Raw genomic sequence first — 8,402 nt, 5'->3', positions numbered from 1 at the left:
TTTCTTTCTTTCTTTCTTTCTTTCTTTCTTTCTTTCTTTCTTTCTTTTTCTTTCTTTCTTTTTCTTTCTTTCTTTCTTTCCTCCCTCTCTCCCTCCCTCCCTCCTTCCCTTCTTTCTTCTATTGTTCCTTGTAGCTGAAGGAATCACTAATTTACAAAATAACATGTCCATTTTCTATTAACAAAAATATCCATTATAAAAGTTATGAATATATAGATAAATCTCAATTACAATAATAAAATTCACTTAAAATCACTCAGAGATATTAACTGACAGCATCTTGTATATTAACTTTTAATATTTTATTATGCATAAAATATAGTTAGGATTATATATATAATTATAAATATAAACACATATATATTTATAAAAGCAAGCATAACAAATAACATATATTTTCACATATAAATATCAATTAAATTCATTTCAATCTTGAAGAAACAGGTTAAAATGTACACATTAAACATACTTACTTTTCTTTACAATTTCAGACCAAATTATATGATATAGGTATATTTTAAATTTTTAAATAAAATTTTTCTAATATTCTAAATTTAACATATTTTCCTCCCTTAATGTTCTTTACAATTTACAAATTTTCTCAAAATTTTTCAAGATAACTTCAGAGGAAATCTGACTGCAGTTAATCTGACTGAAGAAGGGATGAACAGTTTGTTTTTTGTGAAACCGAAAGCATTCTCTGTACGGCTCAATTATGAAAATGTCAGTATTTGTATGACATTTTAAATTTCATCATCAAGGCCATGTACTTACTAAAGGTGTTTTTTAAAATAGATCAATTGCAAAATCATATAATTAATTTATACAAAAAAAGAGTGCCCCAGTGATTTAAAGTTAAATCATAACTATGGAGGGGCACCTGGGTGGCTCATTCGTTAAGCGTCTGCCTTTGGCTCAGGTCATGATCCCAGGGTCCTGGGATCGAGTCCTGCATCAGGCTCCCTGCTTGGTGGGGAGCCTGCTTCTCCCTCTCCCACTCCCCATGCTTGGATTCTCTCTCTTGCTCTCTCTCTCGCTGTCTCTCTCTCTCTCTCTGTCAAATAAAAAAATAAAATCTTGAAAAAAAATAAATCATAACTATGGAATTCTGTAAAGCATAGAAAGTTTAAACTTCTATTTATGTCCTTCTCTATTCTCCATAGGAAAGAATTTGATTTATGGTTAAGTCAATACTTTCTATATAATCAAGCTATAAAACATAAAAACTTAAAATTCTATTTAATATCAAATCACATATACAAATTTACCTGATAAATTGTATAATATGTATTTTCTGTCACCTGACTTCTATAGTTTTCAGGAAAATATTATTTACATAAAACATGTTATATAATTCCATAAATCAAATAATCATGTTGAAATTATCTTTTAACATATAGATGATATCTACATGTTTATTCTTTGATAAACAGCATTCATTAAAAATTGCCCTGAGAAAACTGAGATGTGATAAATCAATGACAGATTTAAAATAACAAAAACAAATAAATATGTTTTGTACATTCTAGGATTCTTTACCAATAAGCATTTTTTAAAATAAAGACACTAAACTAATGGTCACCAAATAGGTAACTTTGTGCCACCTGAACACCAGTTAAGGTACAGCATGAAGAGAGATTGCAATTATATAGTGGTAGACATAATAAAATTAAACTTTTTGACCAGAGAATCCATCTTATGACTGGGTTCCCTGGGAGGGGCCAGAGGTCATATCTGTTGAGAGACATGTCTTTCATGTTTCTGCACATCTTATAAGCAGAGGTGTTGGTTGTTTTTGTTTCAAACTACCTTTCTGAGAGTGTATTTATTTGAAAGTGCCTTGGCACATCGAGTTCATCCCTCTGGAGTAAAGGGAGGATTTCCTTGTTGTATCCTATTATAATAAGTTTGGGTTCACCAAAGTTGGAGTTCTTCAGTCGTGACACAAACCCATTGTGTGTGCCCCATCTACCTTAGCCTCTGTTTCACCACTATGATGGTCATGGGGGTGGTATTACCACAAACTTAGGGCTTAAGACAACACAAATGTATTATGTCACAGTCTCTATAGGTCAGAAGTTCAAAACTTTATTCAGGCTCTCATTGGACTGAAATCTTAAGCTTTGAGTAGAGCTGTGATTGTCACCTGGGCCTCAGAGGCCTCTTCCAACCTCATTACTTGCTGATAAAATTAATTTCCTTGCAACTGTAGGGACTGAGGTATCTGTTTTGCTGCTACCTGTCTGCAAGGGACTGCTTTTAGCTCCTACAGGCCATCCTGAGTTCCTTGACATGTGGCCCCACAGAATATTAGCAAGCATGTTTTCATTGTTTCTGGCCAATCTGAGCATGTCTCTCTGACTTTGTCTTCTAAAACCAGGCAAAGATAACCCTCTGCCTTTAGAGAACTCATCTGGCTAGGGCAGGCCCACTCAAGATAGTCTCCCTTTTGACATATAGCATAACATAATCACAGGAATGATATCTCAAAATATTCACAATTTCTTCCAAGACTCAAAGGAAGGTTTCATTAGAAGACAAACAGGGGGGCGCCTGGGTGGCTCAGTTGGTTAAGCGACTACCTTCGGCTTAGGTCATGATCCTGGAGTCCCTGGATCGAGTCCCGCATCGGGCTCCCTGCTCGGCAGGGAGTCTGCTTTGCCCTCTGACCCTATCCCCTCTCATGTGTTCTCATCTCATTCTCTCTCTCTCAAATAAATAAATAATCTTAAAAAAAAAAAAAAAGAAGAAGAAGACAAACAGGGTCACTGGGATCATCTACGAGTGATACCTCTCAGGGTGGCCAAGAGGAAATAAGGCAGATGTAAGTTATGTAGCTTGTTATGCAATGTGTAATAAAGTCAGTTGTCTTTGAGAGAGGAATCTTGTACCTTCTTCCAATAATTTATATTAGTATAAATTCTTTGCTTCAAATTAGGGTGGTATCTCAGGCAATTCACAATTTTTGACAATTGTCTTCACCAAAGCAATAGATAGTGCATTTGCTGGAAGGATGCAAAATATATTTGAGAAACTGATTGTTTATTTTTGCTTTAGGCTAAAGATAATAGTAAGATGTGCTTTTTGGGATTGAGCAAACTGACATAACGTTACATGTTAGCATGTCACCTTCAGATGTAATTACGACCAGTATAAGTATAGGGAGCATGTCCCAGCATTCTCATATTGGTTTCCTGACACATGAAATGAGAGTAGAAATTACAATAGAAAGACAAAAATGAAAGCATCTGAATGTGTCCTCCTGCCTCAGCCAAGATGGTTTATTAGATGTCTTCCTGAATCCCAACAGGAAATGCTGAGACTGGCAACCCCATCAAAAGCTTTAATGTGGGTTCCCTATAATATCCTTGTTTAGACCCCTTGTCTGGATCTTAGAAAACTACATGGAACATGGAAAATGATGGCAAACTACTGGAAACTACCGGAAACAAGTTAGCCCCCAAACCAACTGTGCTGTCTTGGACAAGTGTCACTGCCACAAGATAAACAGGAAAATGTGTTCTTTACTATGCTCATAAATAAAAAGATCATATCAATTACTTTTATGTGGGAAAAATAGCAGTATAGATTCACTATCTTATTCAAGATTATGTTAACATTTTATTGTTTTGTGAAAATATAGTCTTCAGGGAATTTGGTAGTCTTGAACATTCTTGAGAACATCATGTTGATCCACTATATTGATGACATTTTGCTATTATGCTACAGGATTTGATAAGCAGGAAGTGTAAGTACTCTGCATACCATAGAAAGACACATGTAGGGCGCCTGGGTGGCTCAGATGGTTAAGCGTCTGCCTTCGGCTCAGGTCATGATCCCGGGGTCCTGGGATTGAGTCCCACATCGGGCTCCCTGCTCCTTGGGAGCCTGCTTCTCCCTCTACCTCTCTCTCTCTCTGTCCCTCATGAATAAATAAATAAAATCTTTAAAAAAAAAAAAGAAAGAAAGACACATGTAAATGAAAGTATTGGAGATAAGTCTTATGTAGAACCAGAGACTTGACAGATCAATGAAATTATTATGGCTCCAGTCATCTTGGTCCTGCTGGACTTTCTGCTTTAAGTTAAAGGTGACATTGCTACGGTCCTGTTAAGGATCAAATATTTGTGTTCCTCCCAAATTCATATGTTGATAGCCTAATGCCCAATGTGATGATATTAGGAGGGTGAGGCCTTTGAGATGTGATTAAATTATGAAAGGGGTACCCTCATGAATGAGATTAGTACCTTTATGATGGAGACCCCAGAAATCATTCTCACCCCCTTTGCCATGTAAGGACACAGCAAGAAGACCATCTATGAACCAGGAAATTGGCCCTCACCTGACACTGAATCTCATAGCACCTTGACCTTGGACTTCCTAGCCTCCAGAACTGTCAGAAATAAATTTCTGTTCTTATAAGCCATATAGTCTATAGCACTTTGTTATAGCACCCTGGAAGGACTAAGGTACTCACCAAATCAAAGAGTCATGTAGGTGAAACAGCAACCTATCATAACCCAGAAATGGTAAATTTGAGATGGAGGCAAACATGTACAGTTTTTCATTTCATCTACCTCTTTTGCACCAAAGTCTTCTCAAATTGTACCTGGAGCCTCAAGTGAGAGAAGAAGAACAGCTCAGTCTGATTAACAGATGGGTTGACCGAATATGATGTATTAAGTGAAAACAGAAGATGAATTGGTATAACACTACAAACTAAGTGAGGCATGTCTCAGAACACTGGTGAAGGAAATATTCCCAGTGGCAGAAATGTGAGCAGAACACTTGGTCAGTCATTTTCTTTTTTTTTTTTTTTAAGATTTTATTTATATATTTATTTGATAGAGAGCGAGAGAGGGAACACAAGCAGGGGGAGTGGGAGAGGGAGAAGCAGGCTTCCCGCCAAGCAGGGAGCCCGATGTAGGGCTCGATCCCAGGATCCTGGGATTATGACCTGAGGTGAAGGCAGACGCTTAACCGACTGAGCCACCCAGGCGCCCCAGTCATTTTTTTATGAAGGTTGAAATGGTCCAAATTAAGAACATTCATAGACTGTTAGTGTGAGAATGGCTTGACTGGTTGGCCAAAGGCCTATAAGGAGCAACTCTAGAAGATGAAATGCAAGAAAGTTTTGGGAGAAGTCCTCTGTATAAAACTGCTTAAGCATAAAGTGGCAGATCTTCATATTTCATATTTATGTCCACTGGAGTGCTTCACTACAAAATATTTTTTTGTGCATTTAGACAAGATAATTTTTTTTACAACTGCTAGTCTTTCTTATTGGCTGGTACAATGGTGTATGTCAAAAAAGAAGTGCCTGATTTACTATCCTGAGAGTTCCAAAAACCTTGCTGTTGACCATGAGACTTATTTTGCAGAAGGAGATGTAATAATGGATCATGATCATGGAATCAAGTTTTCCTAATCTAGCCTTCATCTTACAGAAGCTGCAGTTCTAACAGAAAATAGATTGCACGTTTATATTATAAACTAAGACATCAGCTCAGAGAAATCTTCCTGATGGGTTTGAGTAATATTTTTGAGGATACAATAATTTCACAGAACTAGTAGCTAATGTATTATGTTCAAATACATGAAATCAAAAGACAGAAATACCTCTAGTCTCTCTAACAATCATTTCTAGTGAACCATTTAGAGAACCCCCCCCCCCAAATTCCTGAATCCTTAGGTTTTGCTGAATTAGAGGTCAGGAGACCTGGTACTAGTAGTGAGAGCTGATGAAGTTGCTTACACGTGGGGGCACAGGCAGATGTAGTTACTATTACCTTGCAATCTGGGCTCTTTTTATGGAACAGCAGACAGAGTTACTTTATTTGCATGGGTCATTGGATCTGATGACCATCAAAAGCTAGATTTGCTGCTACATTATCGGTGCAGGAAAATGTATGGAACCCCTGAAACCCACTGCGATGTCGCTTCATTCTTCCATGCCTGATGGTGGTAAATGGGCACTTCCAAAAGCCATGGGCCACGAAGGGTAAAACAAGGAGGGGTTTGACTTCTTCAGGATAAAGTTTGTGATCAATCAACCTAGATTTTCTGAAATACTAGCCACAGATAAGGACAATCTATCTTTGGTACTGGAGGAGGCAGAAAATTTTAGCTTTGGAAAAAGTTGTCGCAATAAGGAATGTAGCTTGTTCCAGTAACACTTCCGAATTATGTCTTTTGTAGATAATGCAGACTGTGTTCCTAGACTACTCCAAGATTTGTTACAATTTTGGCTTCTTTCTGGTTTAAATAAGATTTTTTTTTAATTTTTTTGTTTCAGTAACTTGAACTCAAACTGAATACTAATAGAAAATTCTATATGTAAAAGAGATTGTTCCAGAAAATCTTTTTCAAGTGAAAGAGCAAACAGATGGGAATGTAACACTAGGGAATTCTAATATTTAAGGTTTGTGAAGGGAATGAAGTCCCTAAAGAAAATAAAATTGCTGGACCAGAAGGTAGTACAAAACTAATGATGTTGAAGGTATTAAGCCAAAATAAGATTTCAAGTAGGAAGAAGCAGTCAATAATGTCAGTTATCATAAAGAACCAAACAAGATATAGAAATACTCTTTTTATATGTATTTTTTTAATTTGGTAATTACTAGGTATTTGGTTATTAGAGTAGCTTCTCTGATTTTAAAACTCAGTAATACATACTTCCCTTGCATCGATTTTGCTCTTACTCTATTGAGTGTATTTTCATATTAGCAATATTATTTTTTATGCCCACTATTTTCAAGTCATTCATATTTCCAATATCTTTTTCTATCCTTTTTGGAAATGTTTATGCTTATTTAAAACTCTTGGTCTTTGTGTTCTATTAACCCATTTAAAAAAAAAGAGAGAAAATATACACATACCAGTGCGTTAGTATCCATATAATAAGATTCCAAAATGAAAGGTAGCAGTAACATAGGGGAGAAAAATATTTGAAGAAATAGTGATTAAGAATTTTCTCATATTCAAGGAAGATGAGACCTTCTACTTATCTTCAGATAGTGAAAAATCACAATATTAAAAAATAAAACTATATTCACAGCCAGCATAGAGGAATTTAAGAACACAATATGCATCAACTAAAATATGCATATTCTTTTCAACTACACACAAGAATGACAATATACTAAAAAGATGTACTTTTATATGCTAGCAATTAACAACAAAAATAATTAAAACTACTATTTAAAATTGCATCCAAATACATGAAATCCTTGAGGATAAATTTAATGATATGCATGGAGAATCGAGCTCCCGACCAGGAGATAAAACCGTGTGGTTTTTTGGATCCAACCACAGGCAATTACAAAAGCTTTACCTGGCAGACCTCATGGGGAAGAGCTCCCTTCCCCACACCAGATTTGCACAGTCAGTACATTGCAGTATCTAAAGAAAATTACAGTCAAGGAATCATGCTCCCCTAGCTGGCCATCTTCTTAGGCTTAACTACATTCCTAGTCCAGGTGCCCTCCATTTTGAGGTGTCTATAAGTGAAATCTGAAGACATTTTTTCTCCATTCTCACTCAGTACTCAGTACTTTCCCACTCATATTCCTTTCCCTACCCCTCTCTACTGTCCCTAGGTCCATAGAGTTATAAGAGTCTTTTTGGGGAGGGGGCACTTTCTCAATAGTGTAATGATCCTCTTCCCTCTCCATGTGCTGACCCACTTGAGTGATGTTCCATGAAGGAAAAATGGAACAGGAGGCAGTTGGCATCTTCTCTGTTTTTAGATTCTTGCTTATACTATGGCAGTAAATGATTAAAGTCTTGACTGTCACTTTCATTTCTGGCTTGTTGCTGCTTTGTCTATCCTGACACCTGCTAACTCAAGCTCTCTCTCCAGCTCAGCTGAGCTCCTGACAATGTATTTAAGACTTGTACACTAAAAAATACAAAGATTCTTGAGAGAAATTAAAGAAGAAAAAGACATATTACATTAAAGAATTGGAAAAATCCGTATTTTGAAGATATCAATTCCCCCAACTTAATCTATAGATTAATCTCAGAATCCCAGTCAGATTTTTAACACACTGACAAGCAAATTCTAAAATTTATGGAAAGACAAAGGATATAAAATAGTCAAACTAATTTGAAATGGATGAGCAAACTTGAAAGAATTATAGCTTATTTAATTACAGCATTCAAGAGAGTGTGGTATTTAAATAAGGATAGGTATATATATTAATGGAACAGATTACAGAGTACAGATATGCCCACACAGAAATGGTCAAGTGGTTGTTTTTTGTTGTTGTTCCAGATTTCTTTTAACTTGTCATGTTGAAATGATTAACTTCCAGAAAAGTTGAAAATAGAGCACCAACATTTTCCAAATATCCTTTACCCAGCTTTCCATAAGGTTAACATTTTTTTTTTTAAGATTTTTA

The sequence above is a fragment of the Mirounga leonina genome, unplaced genomic scaffold, assembly GCF_011800145.1.
Source record: "Mirounga leonina isolate KUSES-001 unplaced genomic scaffold, KU_Mleo_1.0 Mir_82, whole genome shotgun sequence".
Classification (NCBI taxonomy): domain Eukaryota; kingdom Metazoa; phylum Chordata; class Mammalia; order Carnivora; family Phocidae; genus Mirounga; species Mirounga leonina.
This window is presented reverse-complemented; position numbering follows the sequence as displayed.